Source organism: Chiloscyllium punctatum, chromosome 9 (genome assembly GCF_047496795.1).
Source record: "Chiloscyllium punctatum isolate Juve2018m chromosome 9, sChiPun1.3, whole genome shotgun sequence".
Taxonomy (NCBI): domain Eukaryota; kingdom Metazoa; phylum Chordata; class Chondrichthyes; order Orectolobiformes; family Hemiscylliidae; genus Chiloscyllium; species Chiloscyllium punctatum.
Window position 1 is genome coordinate 26,944,343 of NC_092747.1, and position 17,216 is coordinate 26,961,558.

The following is a 17,216-nucleotide window of genomic DNA, read 5'->3' on the forward strand; positions in this document are numbered from 1 at the left end:
GAGAAAGAAAACGATAGCAACAGGTATACAGAATCGCTGAAATCTCCTCAATGTCTTCCTTTGTCCGATTAAAACCCATTCCAACAGCTTTGTGTCCGCCACTTGTTCACCATTAACAGGGAGCGGTAGACAAATCCACCTCGACACATCAGCGGCCTCTCTGTCCCTGCGGTCTGACACTCAGTGGACAGGGGCAGAAAACAAGCTGAAGGTCCAAGTTTGATGTGACGGGCAGCTGGAGTCCCTCCCACAGTCATACCGTTACACATTGAGATATTAGTGTCAGAGCCAGTGCGGGATTACGGTTGTCCAGGTCCTGGAACCCTCCGAGCTGACAAAGCACAGTTTCAGACACACTTGGGGAAAATGATCATTCAGCTGAAAACCCTAAACCAAGTCACGGTCCCACAGGTGGACGAACAGCCGCGAGTCTATTAGACCCCATCCGAGTAAGTATTGCAGCAAAATGTTTTGGAGTCATATTTCTCATCGTTGTACTTTTCCAATACTAATTACATAAAAGCTGAGTGAAATGTGAACACTTTGAGAAATACTGCATCCAACTGGCGTTCAAAAGTTTGATTCTTTGCAATGCACGGAAAACTTGCGTGACAAGTCTCTGAATTAGCCACAAGAAAAAGAGAGAAATAAATTGTGGACAGGTTATTTAGTAGCTGCAAAGAAAGGTCTTTTGTTTTGTGAGGGAGAGATGACATTGAGACACACGGTAAAATCTATCCTGGCTAGATAATGGGTTGGATTTAATATCAGACAGGTATATTGGTCGCCAATATCCAGAGCGTGTAAGAGAAGGGGGAGGGAGAGGTTCTCTGTGCAGATACAGTCACAGTAAACACATCGAAAATAAGAAAAAGCTTCCAGGTTAGTTGGCCTTTGCAGCATTTATAATTGATGTAAACTCTCAGAAATATTCCAATCAATGACCCAGTCAAAGAAGTGAAATGTCCAGGGGTCTTCTTGAAAACCGAGCAGTAGGAAAATTACTGGATTGATTAGATTACTGAACTGGAAGAGCTGAGAGAATGGTCTGAGCGAATGGATTTTTACAGAAACTCACTGCTCGCAGCAGTCCACACAGAAGTTTCACGTATTACTTTGCTGAGATCTCTTGCCTGTTTTAACCTGGTGGAAAGTCTTTAAAAATCCAGAAAGCCTGTAATGCACTTTCTGTAAATTGCATTGTCTCTGATAACTTGTCCAGACTGTGCTCGACCTGAAAGCGTTGTGGAGAGGCATTATTACAAAATGAATTCAGATTGAACAGAAACACAGATTCTGCACTGCTGCTGGGATTGTAGTGCCCTTGTTATCTGTTCATTATCTGTTGCTTCTAAGTTGGTGTCTTCCTTTATATTGGTACTAAGTGTTACTGATTTCAACCAACTTGTTCAGACATGCCTGGTGGGAATTCAGGTGTGTCTTGCTGGATGATTGACTTATGAATGAGCATGATGCCAATAGTGTGGGTTCAATTCCTATCACTGGCTAAGGTTACCATGAAGGACTCTCCTTCTTAACGTCTTCTCTTGCCTAAGTATGGTGGCCCTCAGTTTAAATCACCACCAGTCATCTCTCTCTAATGAGAGAACAGCCCTATGGTCTGGTATGACTATGGTGACACAACAATCCTGCACAGCCATAAACCAGTCCAACTCAGTATTTACAATAAATTCATACTTGCTGCATGAGCTGGTAAACTATTCCAAAGATCAATAACAATATTAATAGAAAGCTGCTGGTACTAGAACACAAGCAGTTGATACCTGAGTTCTGTGTTTGTGTAATTTATAGACATGGTTCTTGGGTTTTACCCAATATATTAAATCAAAAAAATCTATCTACAATGACATCTCAGCCATTATTCCCAGACCTTCATCTATCTCCCTCAACACTAAAATAAACAACAAATTATGGATGCTGGAAATCTGATTTTGTTCTGTGTCCTCACTGCTATTTTCAATCAGTTATAGTGAGTTCTGCCTGGTGTAAAAATACTGACTGTATATTGCTGTTTTAAGCGTGACTGCTGTGCCAAGGGACTTGGGTTCCAGAAAACAATCACATGAGAACATGAATTGACTCTAGTGATTGTAAATGGTTACTTGGTGTAAATGACTAAGAGACACATCCAAAGTGTTGTGAATTAAACAGTTGAAAGATGATTAGTACCTCCATGTTCTAAATTTTGTGATTTCCTAATTGTCCTTGGGAGAGGGGGATGAGCTATCTTCTTGGACTGCTGTGGAGAAGGCAGACCACAGTGCTGTGAGGGAAAGACCCCCACTGCATGGACTGCAATAGTTTCTAGGGCATAGGGATGGGCAATAAACTCAGGCCTTACTGTGATACCACAACTTCAAGAATGAAAAACACCTGAACAGAAGATCAGAAATCTCAAAGCCCTTGATTCTTTTTTAGGAATCTACCTTTGTCCCTATATCGTGTATTGACTATCGAGAAATTCAAACCTCAGCAAGATCAGAGAGTGCAGCATTCTGCTGTACTAATATCTTGTCTGTGTTGACATACACAATCACAAACACAATATGAACAATGCATGTCTTCATTAAAGTTTTCTCCTGGAATCAGTATTTTCTTATTGTAGGCCTTGTCAATAATGACAGTGGCCAAAAACAAGCAAGCATATCACAACATCTTCTATGACTCTCACTGATGATCAGTAGTATCATTGTAGTTCACACAGCCTGGAGAATGTGGATTGTATAATGAAAAGGGAGTCCTGAGCATTTAACAGTGCACAGATAAAAAGGACTAAGCAGTGGTACCTGTTCAGTTCAGGAAGCTGCTTCCTGGAAGGCCATTATAAAACAACATTGAAGTCCTATACACAATGAAATTCAACACTGCAGTGAGCTTGGTGCGATTGTCTCATGTTGTTCTTGTTGCCAGTGGGAAAGGAGATGAAACTCCATCTCAACCAATTGTCTGCTAACTCAGCAAACGCAAAATTGATTGGAGGAACCTGGTGGGAGGAACAGGAATACAAGTGACAACCTGATAGTGGAATCCTAACGAAAGTGTAGCTGCCCATGTGTAATGCACTGCAAGGCTGCCTCTCTGTTGATATTGTGCAGGCAGTTTCTCTGGGTCTTTGCCAGAGAGTTGTGCCTGGGTCCAATTCTGCTTGGTGACATAATAGCAGGTGTGAGTGTTCCAGCACTTCACTATTTGAGCAGCTTGGCACATTTCCACTGATTTCTATTCACTTACATTAAATCCTGTCTCAGCAAACCACATTGTCCATCAATGGGAAAGCAATGGGCTGAACTTCACTGGAAATGGCTAAATGTTATTTTTTGGTGAATTTCAGTGAAGGATTTCTCTCTGCTTATCAATTTTTCTTGTGCTAATTTGCCAAACTCAACTCATTGCCTTTGCACCACCCTCACTTGCTGTCACATTTACAGTTGGCGAATGTTCTGACTTCTGTTGGGACGTCCTGGAATTTTTAAAAGGTCATTGTGGACCTGGTCAAATGCTGGCAGTCTTGAACTGCCATCTATGATTCAATCAACTTGATGTTGAATTGACAGATTTGGGGAAATTGATGCTATGCTGTGTGGACAGAGACCTGGAGATCTGGTGGATGGAGCGGTGCAGAGGAGAGTTGTTCTCTTCCCCCAGGACTGACAGAAGAGATCCGAAGCTGCCATTCGGGTCAGTGCGGTCCATCAAAACACCCAGAGTATAGACCTTCTTGTTCCACCAGGGTAAGTTCCACACTTTTCTCTCTGCTACCTTACACTCACTGCACTTCGACAGCAGCCACTTCTCACCAAGTCTCATGATCTACTACTCCTACTATTGCATGCAACATCTTCCTTCATTTACCCCCCACCAACCTCCAGCCTACTAATCCTTGCAAGGCCTCAAACTGCCTACTCACTCACTTGGGACACCTCACTTTCTTGGCCCCACTGACAGCTGTGCCATATGGGGCAGGCAAAGACCAAGAGTGCTCCTGTGTAGATGCCAAAACCACCATGTCCTGGCCCCAAGTAAGAAGCATTGTCCTTTGCTGTGCTACTTTTCCATTCCCTCCTTTGTGAATATTGTTAACATGCTGAACTACTAGATCTTGTTTGCAACATTTTCTCTCTTTTGTCTCGGGCAGATACCAGTAGAATCAGCACATTCTTGGTGACTGAGAGGTTGTTTTCGCAAAGATCTAGATCTTCACCTCCTGAGGAAGATAGCACAGATGAGGATGACCTAGCAAGGCTGCCTCCTAAACGCTTCACCAGCTCAAATACTGATACCCTTCTGGGTACGTCAGCTGGATTAGAGTCAGGAGTACCACACCTCCCCACCTGGTCGAGGGAGAAACGCAGAGTACTGCTGGACAGCAGGCAGCTGCTCATTCCAGGATGCAGAGGATCCCAGAGTGCCTGCAATTAACTTAATTCCAATGCACAAGAAGTCAGAGGAGCAGTGGTCTGATTAACCAAGGAAGTGGGTGAACTGACACACCACAAAGATTGCCGAATTACACCAATGCTGTGGCATGCAGACATCTGGCTGCGTCCATGGACAGGTTGGCAGCACCCATGGAGTGCCACGTCAGATGCTCAGCACCAATGGCAAGATAAGAGACCTTGATCTCATACCAACTGCACCTTGCTCACAAAGCGACAGGGCAGTGCCAGTAGGCTGCTCGTGGAGAAGCAACAATACACAGCTCTCCCCATCCAAGTGGGTCAAGGTGATATGCCAAGGACAGTTCCTGGGGTGGGGGAGGGGCATCCACCAAAAGATTGGGTTTGAGGTGGGAATGTTTTCATGGGCCACTGCTGCAGAGGGTTAACCAGAACCGCATGCCAGCCTCAGCCAGTCAGAGTTCAAGCTGGCTCTGGATAGGGGACAACTTGGCATGTTCTGAGTCATCTAGACAGGAATGCTCCTGGGATTGCCCAACCAAACCAACAAGGCCAATGAGCTCCACTGAAGGTTGGGCTCCCTCCAGCCCAGCTGCACACTCTAGAATTGGCACCGAGATGTAATGGGAGGAAAGGAGAGAAGAAGGCCTTTTGAGGGCACAGAGCTGACACAGATGATGTTTCATTGTAAATACGTGATCATAGTTATTAATAAACATTCCCCTTTCACTGTCAGCTGTATGACTGAATGTCTGTGAAGCTGCAAGAACAATACTGAAGATACAGACCCAAGCCATCCTTAGTGCTACACAAGGCTTTATATTCTAAAGTGAATAGCTCTTGCACCATGTATATGATAGGGAAACTTGGAAGATGCCTGTAACTTTGGTCTGTAGGGTGAATGTTTGCAAAACATTGCTTGTGCATTGATTCCTGATGTGGTCAAGAGTGCTCGAGGCCAGGATTTGTCGTACACACAGTAGGCTAACGCCAAAGGTTTCCATAGCAGCGAGTGCTTGCAGGAATATGAACTGTATGGATATCTGCATGAAGCCCCTAGCCTCACAAAATGAAACATTTACCCCCAAAGGCCCACTCCAGGTGTGGTGGCTGCCATTTTCATCTCAGTTGTACATTCCATATTTACTTACTTGTCACTCCTCATGCAGTGAGTCTCAGGGTCAGCTCTTATAATTGGCAATCACCCAAATATACATTTCCTTTCTTGGTAGGCCTCCCCATCAAACCCATCAGCTTTGAACCTTGCCACGTTCGCACCCAAGCTGTATGTCTAAATCTTCAACTTCCCACTTTACAGCCTCATACATACTGAGTTAACATGTCAGACGTAATAGTCCACTGTAGTCGATGACTCTTCCTTTTGCATTTCCCCATTAATGTCAATTCTCTGACACCTCTTTTCCCTAATAGATTGAGTTGCCCACTTTTACAATCCCAACCTGCAGTCTCCAATTCCTACAATTGTGTTCTGGTTAACTCACTGCAGCAGTGGCCCATGAAAACACCCCCACCTCAACCCCAATCTTTTGGTGGATGCCCTTCCCCAACCCCAGGACTGTCCTTGGCATATCACCTTGACCCACTTGGATGGACAGCCCCAAACAATGAATGACCAAACCTTCGACTGATCTCCATGCAGCTCCCGGTGGATTTCTCGTGCATTACCCCATGACTGTTTGTGTGACACGCGCAGGGCTGACCATGGCCCAATCCCCAGACTGTAGGGGTATGTATGCACTGACCCTGGCCACCGCATGAGGCAAATGGTGCATGCCCAAGCCCCTGAACTGATATTGGAGACTGCCCTTGACCAAAGACTTGTGCAAAGGCCCCATGACTGAAGGATGACTCCCTTCACCTGATTGAAGACTATTCCGTTTTCTCTTTGAGACACATGGAGTACATTTCGATTATATGCAGCTGACACGTGGCATAGGACTGAGATTGAAGTAGCACAGTGCTATATAGCGACATCCCCAACCCCTGACTGATCAGTGCTGGCAGCCATAACAAGTTGCCTGACTCTGCATCATTCTAATAGGCAAGGCAAAATCCAGCTGAGGGGTCGAAGTGCATAAAAAGCATGGCCTAGGCAAGCCAGGGATGCTGTGAGCATTGAAGTCAGCACAAAGTGAGTGGGTGCTGAGAGCAAGTGAGGATCTCTGAGATGTCCCCTGGTTGAATCTATAAGGTGGATGCCTGTCCCTGGATGCAAAGTGTCCTGGCAGCTGCATTCCGGTGAAGGATGCTGGTGCACTCCAAAATGCAACGTTGAAGTGCACAACCATTGGATTGGAGATGTACCATGATGTTGGTGTGAGGTTGGCGTGTGTATGATGTCAAAGTCGGCGGATGGTGGATATGTGCGCTCTCTAGCCGTGAATTGTGCCCTGAGATGTTGGTGCCTAGTTTCCACAATGGAGGGTCAGATGAGCAGGCAGTGAGCTGGAGTTGCCTGGTAGCAGCTTTGACTTTTGCGTTGGGAATTGTCACCATCTAGCTTTTACTCAGCTGGTTGGAAAATGGAAAACTATATATTTTTAACAAAGTGAGATTAGATAATAATGAGATGTTAATACATGCTAATACATGCAAATATGCCTCTCACTATCCACGAGGAAGAATCCTACCTTGCTGTTCAACACTTAGTTAGAAAATGAGACTTTGTGCTCCTCCCTCACCATCTCATATGATCTATTCAACATTGCTCAGGGGTTAGGAAGATTCAGTCCAATAACTCTGCTGATATTTAAGACACCCTTTTGAAATCTATAATCCACCATTGTGCCTGTAACTTGGTAGCTTGGCATAAAAATATTGTGACAAAAGGTCAGCCCATTATTTTAAACAGAGCACAGACATTGAGGCATCTGCTCTAGAGGTCTCCAGCAGACACAGTGGCCTTTAAAGGGCTGGCACAGAACACAAAGTTGTGGCAGTGACTGAAACACTGTCTTATTGCTTCTAATGGTATCATAGAGACTTGTACTTTTTACATCAAAGAGCTGGAGGTATCATTGCAAGGGAAGCACAAAAGAGGATAGCCAAAATTGTGGCTCGTGAATACACTACTGGCAGATACACAAAGGACGTCACAAAGGAAGTCACTAATGCAGTCAAATGTTTAAACTTTCCTACAATGTAGGTTTCTTAATCTTGACTCATGTTGAACTTCTTGAGTGTTATTGGAACTGCATCACCCAGGCAAGTGGAGAGTGTTTGCACATGTTCCTGGTTTGTCCTTTGGAGTTGGTGGACAGACTTTGGGGAGTCAGGAATAGAGAGCTTTTCCTCAGAATTCCCAGCCTCCAACTTGCCCACAAACTCCATTGTTTTTATGACTGATGCAGTTCAGTTTCCTGGTCAATGGCAAGCCTCAGGATGTCATCAAGGGGGGAATTCAGCAACAGGAATGCTATGGAATGTTAAAGGGAAATGGTTAGATTCTCTCTTGTTAAAGATGTCCAGTGCCTGGTAGCAGGAATGTTGCTTGCCATTCTCAGCTCACCCTGAATGTTTTTTTGGGCCGTGTTACATTTTGACACAGACTGCTTCAGTATCGTGTTGTGAATTGTACTAAACACAGTGCAATCATCAGCAAGTATTCCTTCTTCTGATCTTTTGATGGATGAAGCATCAATTGAGCAGCTGAAGATGATTGGAACAAGGACATGAACCTGAGGAACACCTGCAGAGATATCCTGGAGCTGAGATGACTGACCTCCAACAACCACAACCCCCTTCCTTTGTGTCAGGTATGATCTAAATGGAAAGTTTTTCACATTGACTCCAATTTTTCTGGATCCTTGATGCCATTCTGAGTCAAACACTGTCTTTTGTCAAGGATTGTCACTCTTGTTTCCTCTCTTGTTCAGTTCTCTTGTCTATATTTGAACCAAGGCCGTAATGAAATCAGGAGCTGAGTGGCCCTGGTGGAACCCAAACTGAGTGTAATTGAGCAAATTACTGCTATTTGAAAACCGTTTCATGGCACTGATGATGACCTCTTTTATCACTTTACAGATGATTGAGAGGACTGATAAGGTGATCTTGTCCTATTTTTGTATACAGGACGTACCTGGGCAATATTCCACATTGTTGGGTAGATACCAGTATTATAGCTTTACTAGAACAGCTTGTCTACAGGTGTGGCAAGTTCTGGAGCACAAGCTTTCAGTGCTATTGTTGGAATGTTGTTAGGCCCTAAACATTTTAGGGATATTCAGCATGGTTTTGTGCAAGGAAAATCATGTTTCACCAACTTGATTCAGTTTTTTTAAGGCAGTTAGGAAAAAATATGATGATGGCAGAGCAGTAGTAATTGTTTATTTGGATTTTAGTAAAACATTTGACAAGGTTCCACATGGTGGACTAATGAGTAAAGTTGGGTCACATGGGATTCCAGGGTGAGCTTACCAATTTGATATATAATTGGCTTAGCAGTAGGAGACAGAGTAATGGGGCGGGGTTATTTTTTTTTGGACTGGAAGCCTGTGACCAGTGGTGTTCCACAGGAATCGGTTCTGGGTCCTCTTTTGTTTGTGTCACATACAAACAGGGTGGTTAAAAAGGGGTTTGGCACATTTGCTTTCATTGCTCAGTCCTTTGAGTACAGGAGGCAGGAAGTCATGCTGGGGTTGTACGGGACAATGGTGAGGCCTCTTCTGGAATACAGTGTCCAGTTCTGGTCACCCAGTTATACAAAGCTGGAGAGGGTTCAGAAGAGATTTACCAGGATGTTGCTGGGTATGGAAGGTTTGAGTTATAAAGAAAGACTGGACGGGTTGGGACAGTTTTCATGGAGTGTAGGAGGTTGAGAGGCAACCATATAGAAGTTTATGAAATAATGAAAGGTACAGATAGAATTAATGGTAGTTGTATTTTCCCTTGAATGGGGAATTTCAAGACGAGGGGACACATTTTTAAGGTTAGAGGAGAAAAGATCAAAAAAGACATAAGATGCAAATTTTTTACACAGAGGATGGTTCATGTGTGGAATGAACTTCCTGGGGAAGTGGTGGACGCAGGCACAGTTCCAACATTTAAAAGACATTTGGACAGATACATGAATAGGAAATGTTTGGAGGATACAGACCAGGAGAAAGTGAGTGCTGCAGTTGCTGGAGATCAGAGCCGCAGGTCAGGCGCATCTGAGGAGCAGGAGAATCGATGTTTTGGGCATAAACCCCTCATCAGGAAGCCCTTCTTGATGAAGCGCCTATGCCCAAAACATCGCTTCTCCTGCTCCTCCGGTACAGACCAAGACCAGACAGGTGGGATTAGTTTGAGATTATGTTCAGCATGGACTGGTTGGACTGAAGGTCTGTTTCCGTGGTGTAAGATTCTATGACCCTCTGTCCAGTGCCTACAGTTATTTCTTGATCTTTCCACACTCATGGTCTTGACCTGAAGGGCCTTGTACCCAAATCCCCATGTGTGACTCTTTGAACGCGAGGAAGCCCTGACACAAGGTGAAAGTTATGCTCAGCGGATGACGATCTTCCACAGGGAAAGTAATGGAGATGTTAAATATAGGTTTTGATAAACCCATTGATTGAAATACACTTTGACTGACATAGCAAATGTGACATGATTTTAATGATTTAGTAAGAAGAAAATATAATGCTGGAATAGACATCCGGGGCAGACCTGAATCTGATTCTGCAAATTATCTGCAAATGGCACAAATCTGTGGCATTCTGACAGAAGGAGTGGAGGACGTGAGCACCCCTCTGTCATGTCCAACTGCAAGTCTTAGAACATTGGCAGATCTAGCCAATTCTCTTATGGGATCACGTGTTGACAGTTTTTTTGTGGTCTTGTGTAGTGAGATATGAAGACTTAAAATAGCCATCCTTGCCATTTTATATGATACCAGTGTGTATGATGTATACTTTGATATGTTCCGACTGTGGCTACACTTCAGAAACAGGTCATTGACTGCAAAGTGTGTTATTTGAGTTAAAAGACCATAACACAGTCTGAACTTACAATGGTTAGTCTTTAATAGCTAATGATGTGACATGAAAATAATTAAACACAGAATCACTGATCTGTACATTCTTATTGTCAATCATCAAGGAGACTGAATCTGATTTGGAGTGTCGGAAAATTAACAACATAATTAAGCGGCACCTTAGATTTCTGGCATTATTTTGAACAATTTTATTTGTTGCATGTTTCACTTTGACATAGCAGTAAATGATTGCCTCTAGTAACTTCACTATTAGTAGGTGGCAAGTTGCATTAATTTTAATTAGTAAGCCCTTTCCTGACATTTTAAAGGCGTAATGGCACTTGGACACTAAGTAAGACTTGAACCTGATTTTATTGGGCTGAAGTAATCAGCCCTGACATTTCTCAGTCTAATCCTTTTGTGCATTATTTTGGGGACATTCGGCTGAGGAAAGATGAACAGGCACATGTTATGCTAAGTCTTTACCCGTTAGTATTACATGCCGTTTTCTCTGGTGCCTTGACTGGATTTTGGAGAAAAAGGTTCTGATTGAACAAGGACATTTGAATGAATCTCAATGATGTTGGAGCAACTTCCTGAGGTCTTTCATATCTTGTTTCTGAGATCAACATAGTGTTTATGTAAAGTGTCGTGATTTGAGTGTTATGGCATAAAGAATGTCATGGAAAAGGTAATTATTGGGCAAGAAAATTTCTTTGGTTGCACTGTCCAGGAATTGCTGCACCCACCTAAGAATTGAAATGGAGAGAAGTCACTCTTGAGTTTTTGAGATCACTGTCCCTTGACTCTGAGATGAAGTTGACTAAATTAAAAGTAAAATTAAATTCTGTCTTCTGAAGTAAATCTTCATGTCCTACTGGCTGGAAGGCTGATATTTTATTGCTCGTCCCAGGGGCTTTTGTAGAGTTGGTGGTGGGTTTTTTTTCTTGAGCTGCTGTAGATTATGTTGTGAAGGTCATACGACAAAGTGACGGGGATGAGAGTTCCAGGATGTTGCAGTGACATTGAGGATGTGGTAATGGATGTCTAACTTAGGATTTTCACATGGCCTGTGGGGTCAACCACGCAGACGCATCCACCAAAATTTCGTAAGGCAGCCTAAGCTATTTGATAATGATTTGAAACACTTTGAGACATGTTGATAGGGTATTACAGCTGCTATGTACATGTGGGGCCTCTTCTACTAACATCTCTCCACAAGGATTTCAGGGAACTTGCGAAACCAGCAGCAGTAAACCAGTCAGCCCCTTGAGCTCGCTCTGCTGTTCAAATATGAACATCTGTTTGCCTTGTGAATCCACCCGGTTAACCTTTGATCCACTGCCTAATAATAACCTATGTACATCGGCTTCAAAATATTCAATGACACCCCCACCTTCTGAGACAGAGAGTTCCAAAGTTGCACCACCTTCTGAGAGAATCAAAGAATCCCTTCAATGTGGAAGCAGACCCTTCAGTTCAACTTGCCCATGCCGACCAGATATCCCAACCTAATTTAATCCCATTTAGCTTAGATTAGTTATAGTGTGGAAACAGGCCCTTCGGCCCAACAAGTCCACACTGACCCGCCGAAGCGCAACACACCCAGACCCATTCTCCTACATTTATCCCTTCACCTAACATTATGGGCAATTTAGCACAGCCAATTCACCTAACCTGCACATTTTTGGACTGTGGGAGGAAACCGGAGCATCCGGAGGAAACCCACACAGACACGGGGAGAATGTGCAAACTCCACACAGTTGCCTGAGGTGGGAATAGAAACTGGCTCTCTGGCGCTGTTAGGCAGCAGTGCTAACCACTGTGCCACCGTGCCGCCCATTTTTTGAAGATTTGCCAGCTCTTGGTCATATCCCTCTGAACCCTTCATATTCATATACCCGCCCAGATGCCTTTTAAATGCTGTAATTGTACCAGCCTCCAACACTTCCTCAGGCAGCTCATTCCATAAATGCATCACCCTCTGCAAGATAAAGTTGCCCCTATCACCCTAAATCTATGCCCTCTCGTTCTGGACTCCCCCACCCCAGGGAAAAGACTTTTTCTATTTATTCTATCCATGCCCCTCATGATTTTATCTATTTATCCTATCCATGCCCCTCATGATTTTATAAACCTCTATAAGGTCACCCCTCAGTCTCCGATGCTCCAGGGAAAACAGCCCCAGCCTATTCAGCCTCTCCAGGAAGCTCAAATCCTCCAACCCTGGCAACATCCTTGTAAATCCTTTCTGAACCATTTCAAGCTTCACAACATCCTTCCAATAGGAAGGAGAGCAGAATTCCAAAAGTGGAATATTCCAAAAGTTACCTTGCCAACGTCCTGTACAGCCGCAACATGACCTCCCAACTCCTGTGCTCAATACTCTGACCACTAAAGGAAAGCATACCAAACGCCTTCTTCACTATCCTATCTACCTGCGACTCCACTTTCAAGGAGCTATGAACCTGCACTCCAAGGGAGATGGTATGACCTGGTTGGTCGATGGGAGGAATGAATCTGGTTGGTAGCTGGAAGGAAAGGTCAATAAGAGGAATGGAAAGGAGGGGGGAGGGGCTGGGAAAGGAGTCAGGTGATGGAAAGTGAGGTTATTTGGAATTAGCGAACTCAGTGTTGAGTCCTCTGGGCTGTAGGCTACCCAGGCGGAAGATGAGGTGTTCTTCCTCCAATTTTAGGTCTGATTCATCGTGGCAATGGAGGAAGCCAAGGATGGTCATGTCGAAAAGGGAGTTGGGAAGAATTGAAATGGGCGGTGACTGGGAGGTCAGGTTGGTCCCTGTTCTCCCTGATGCAGAGAGGATCACATGGGGAGCACCGGAAACAGTAAACTGGGTTAGAGGAGAGGCAGATGAACCTCTGTCTCACTTTAACACCTCTCACTTCCTTAAAATCCAGGGGTGGTCATGGGCACTCAGAGAGGCCCCAGCTACGCCTGCCTCTTTGTCAGCTACATTGAGCAGTCCTTCTTCAGTACCTGCACAGGCACTGTGCCCCAACTCTACTGCCATTACATCGATGACTGCATCAGTGCAGCATCCTGCAACCAGGCTGAACTGGAACAGTTCATCCACTTTGCCCATAATTTTGACCCCACCCTCAAATTCACCTGGTACATCTCGGACACCTCCTCCCCTTTCTAGACTTCTCCATTTCCATCTCTGTCGACAGTCACCAGAAGGATGTTTACTATAAACCCACAGACTCTCACAACTACGTGGACTACACCTCTGCCCACCCAGAATCCTGCAAGAACTCCATCCCACTCTCCCAATTCCTTCACCTCCACCACATCTGTTTGGACGAGGAGATATTCCACTCCCTAGCATCACAGATGTCCACCTATTTTGAGCAAAGTGCTTTCCCCCCGTCATCCAGGCAGCCTTCCACTGCACCATTTCCATTCCTCCTTCCACTCCTCTAAACCCCTCCCTTCAAATGCAATAAAGACAGAGTCCCCCTTGTCCTCACATACTACCACACCAGTCTCCTTAAATACTCCCACCAACTGCAACTAGACCCCACCACCAAGAAATTCTTCTTCTCCCCACGCCTCTCTACCTTCTGCAAGGACCATTTCCTTTGTCCATCCTTGGTTCACACCACTCTCCCCATCAACACCCCCTCCCCCCACACCACCCCCTTCCCCTGCAGCCATGAAAGATGCAAAACCTGCTGACACACTAGCCCCCTCACCTCCATCCATGGCCCTAAACAGTCCTTCCAGGTGAGACAGACGTTCACCTGCCTCACTAGTTTCTGGTGCTCCCGGTGTGGTCAGTTCGCTGAGCATCACAGCCAGGTCCGCAGGGGCCAACTTGACTTCTCAGTCACTGCCAATTTTAATTCCCCTTCCCCACTCCCTTTCCGACATGACCATCCTTGGCCTCCTCCATTGCAAAACAAGTCAGAACTAAAATTGGAGGAACAACACCTCATCATTCGCCTGAGCAGTCTACAGCCCAGGGGACTCAACACGGAGTTCTCCAATTTCAAATAATCTCCCTTCCCATCCCCCAACTCTCTTCCCAGCCCCTCCCCCTCCCTTCCATTCCTCAGCTCAACCCTTCCTTCCAGCTACCAACCGGATTCATTCCTCCCATTGACCAACAGGTTGTACCCTCTACCTGTGTTCACCTATCCCCACTTCACCCCCCAACCCCTTTGTATGCAGCTTCCCACACACCCACCCCCAGTCCTGAAGAAGCATTATACCTGAAATGTTGACTTCTCCACCTCCTGATGCTGCCTGGCTTACTGTGTTCTTCCAGTCTCCTGCATGATCTTCTTGAATCACAGCAGGCTCAACAGGCTGAATGGCCTACTCCTATTCCCAATTCATAAGGCTTAAGTACGGCCTAGTCAACCTTCTTTGAACTGACTCCAATTCACTTACAACCTTTCCTAAATAAGGAGACCTGAAATATGATTACATCAATGTTCTGTGTAACTGAAGCACAGCATTCCTACATTTATGTTCAATTCCCCACATAATAAAGGATGACATCCATTATCCTTCTTGATTATGCGCTGTAATTAGATAGCAACCATTCGTGACTCACACTAAACCACATAAACCTCTATGCTCAGGATTCCGCTGTTGATCGCCTTTTAATTAATACTTCAGCTTTTCATTCTTCCTGCCAAAGTGAAGAACTTAATATTTTTTCATATTTTTCTCCATCTGCCAGATTTCTCTTACCTATTTGCATGACTAATCCATATCATTCTGAAAACTCCTTATGTCTTCTTCACAACATACCTATCTGCACATTTAGCCAGGATCCATTTTGTCCCCTCATCTAAGTCATTTTTGTTAATTGTAAAATGTTGAGACCTTTGCAATACTCCACTCATCACATCCTGCCAACTTGAAGAAGATCCATTTTTGCATACTCTCTGTTTTCCATTGGCCAGCCAATTTTCTGTCCATGCAGCTATGTTATCTGAATACAATTAAACTTTATGTCCCACAATAGCTTTTGACATGTCACTTTATCAAATGTTTTCTGGAAATCCATGTGGATTGCGAGGCTAGAGGCAATTGTTGATCCTTCAAAGAACGTGAATAAATTGGTTAAACAGGATATCCCTGATATTACAGAATACCCCTGATATTACAGAATACTGAGAAGCCTATATAGAGTGGCCATGGAGAAGATTAGTTTCCATTAGTAGGAAAGACTAGGACCCAAGGGCACTGCCTCAGAGTGAAGGAATGACCCTTTAGAATTGAGCTGAGAAGGAATTTCTTTAGCCAGACAGTGGTTAATCTGTGGAACTCAATGCCCCAAAAAGCTGTGGAGGCTGAGTAATTGAATGTATTTAAAACAGAGATAGTTTCTTGATTAATAAGAGGATCAAGGGTTATGGGGAGAAGGCAGGAGAAAACCTATCAGCCACCATCAAATGGTGGAGCAGACTCAAGAGCCAAATGGCGTAATTCTGCTGTTATATTGTATGGCCTTATGGTCTTAGCTGCATGCTAAATAGCAGCAAGTGACAGAGCAAAGCAATTCCTCAACCATTGGCCAGACCTAAGCTCTATTATTTAGAGTTCTGGTCACTACACTATCAAAAGAATGTGGAGGCTTTGGAGAGGATATAGAAACAGTTTGCCAGGGTGTTCTATGGTTTGGAGCGTAGAAGGGAGGGATTGGTTTGTCTTCATTTAAATATCAAAGGATGGGCAACCTGAGATATATATATATATAGAAAATTATGAGAGGCATGAATAAAATGGATAATCAACGTCTTTTTCCCAGGGTAGAAATGTCAATTATTAAGGGGCATAGATTTAAGATAAAAGGGGGTAAGTTTGAAGGAGATACGAAAGGCAGGCTTTTTATTGAGAGGATGGTAAGTACCTGGAATGCATTGCCAGAGAAAGTGGTGGAGACAGGTCCAATAGTGATGTTTAAGAAGTATCTTGACAGATAAATGAACAAACGGGGAATAGAAGGATACGTGCAGTGCAGAGGCAAAGGGCTATTAGTTTAGAGAGGCAGCATGTGTTGCTGCTGTCCTCCTGTTTTCCCTGCAGTTTTGCCACATCAGGTCATGAATGCCGGTGGACAATTAAACCACTTACTGGAGGAGGAGGCTCCAAAGATATCTCCATCTTTAACGATGGAAGAGCCCGGCACATCAGCGCAAGGATATGGCTGATGTATTCTTAACAATCTTCAGCCAGAAGTGCCGAGTGGATGGTCTATCTCAGCTGCATTCATAGGCCCCAGCATCACAGACACCAATATTTAGTCAGTTTGATTCACTCCACATGTTATCAACAAATATCTGGAGGCACTGGATGTTGCAAGGTCCATAGGCCCTGACAACATTCCTGAAATAGTACTGAAGTCTGATGCTCCAGACTTTGACATGTGGCAACCCCCAATGTGGGAGATTGCAGATGTGGTGGAGTTACTTTTGGTACCTGCAAATCTGAAGAGAGAGGAGTCATTGCATCCAATGGCTAGAAGTGGTGTACAATGAGTGGGACTGACAGTGGAGTTACTATAAGAATTGCAGTTATAGAGTCAGAGTCAGAGATTCATAGTGATGTACATGGAAACCATCCCACATTTGGCCTCCAGGACCAGGATTCTTTCCTCATTGAGAGTGAGCACCCTGTCTTGATATGGGCGGTTTTTGTCTGTAATGAGAGAAAAGGAGGAATTAAATGAAATGAAAGTGGGTGGCACAGCTGTTAGTCTGGTCTGGTTGGGCAAAAGGTGGCAAAATGGGCAAAATGGGCTGAGTGACTGACTAGGCTGTGCAGGGCCATTCAGGGATAGTACCAT

At 44.4% G+C, this 17,216-nt stretch overlaps 1 protein-coding gene across 1 annotated transcript in view; it reads left to right on the plus strand.

Annotated features, from left to right (window-relative positions):
- The first annotated feature begins 380 nt into the window (after nt 1–380).
- p2ry2.1 (purinergic receptor P2Y2, tandem duplicate 1) overlaps nt 381–17,216 on the plus strand; it is a 32,412-nt gene continuing 15,576 nt past the window's right edge. Inside the window, exon 1 of the mRNA XM_072576601.1 lies at nt 381–449. The gene's annotated coding sequence lies outside the window, so the exon portion shown is untranslated. The remainder of the gene's footprint in view (nt 450–17,216) is intronic.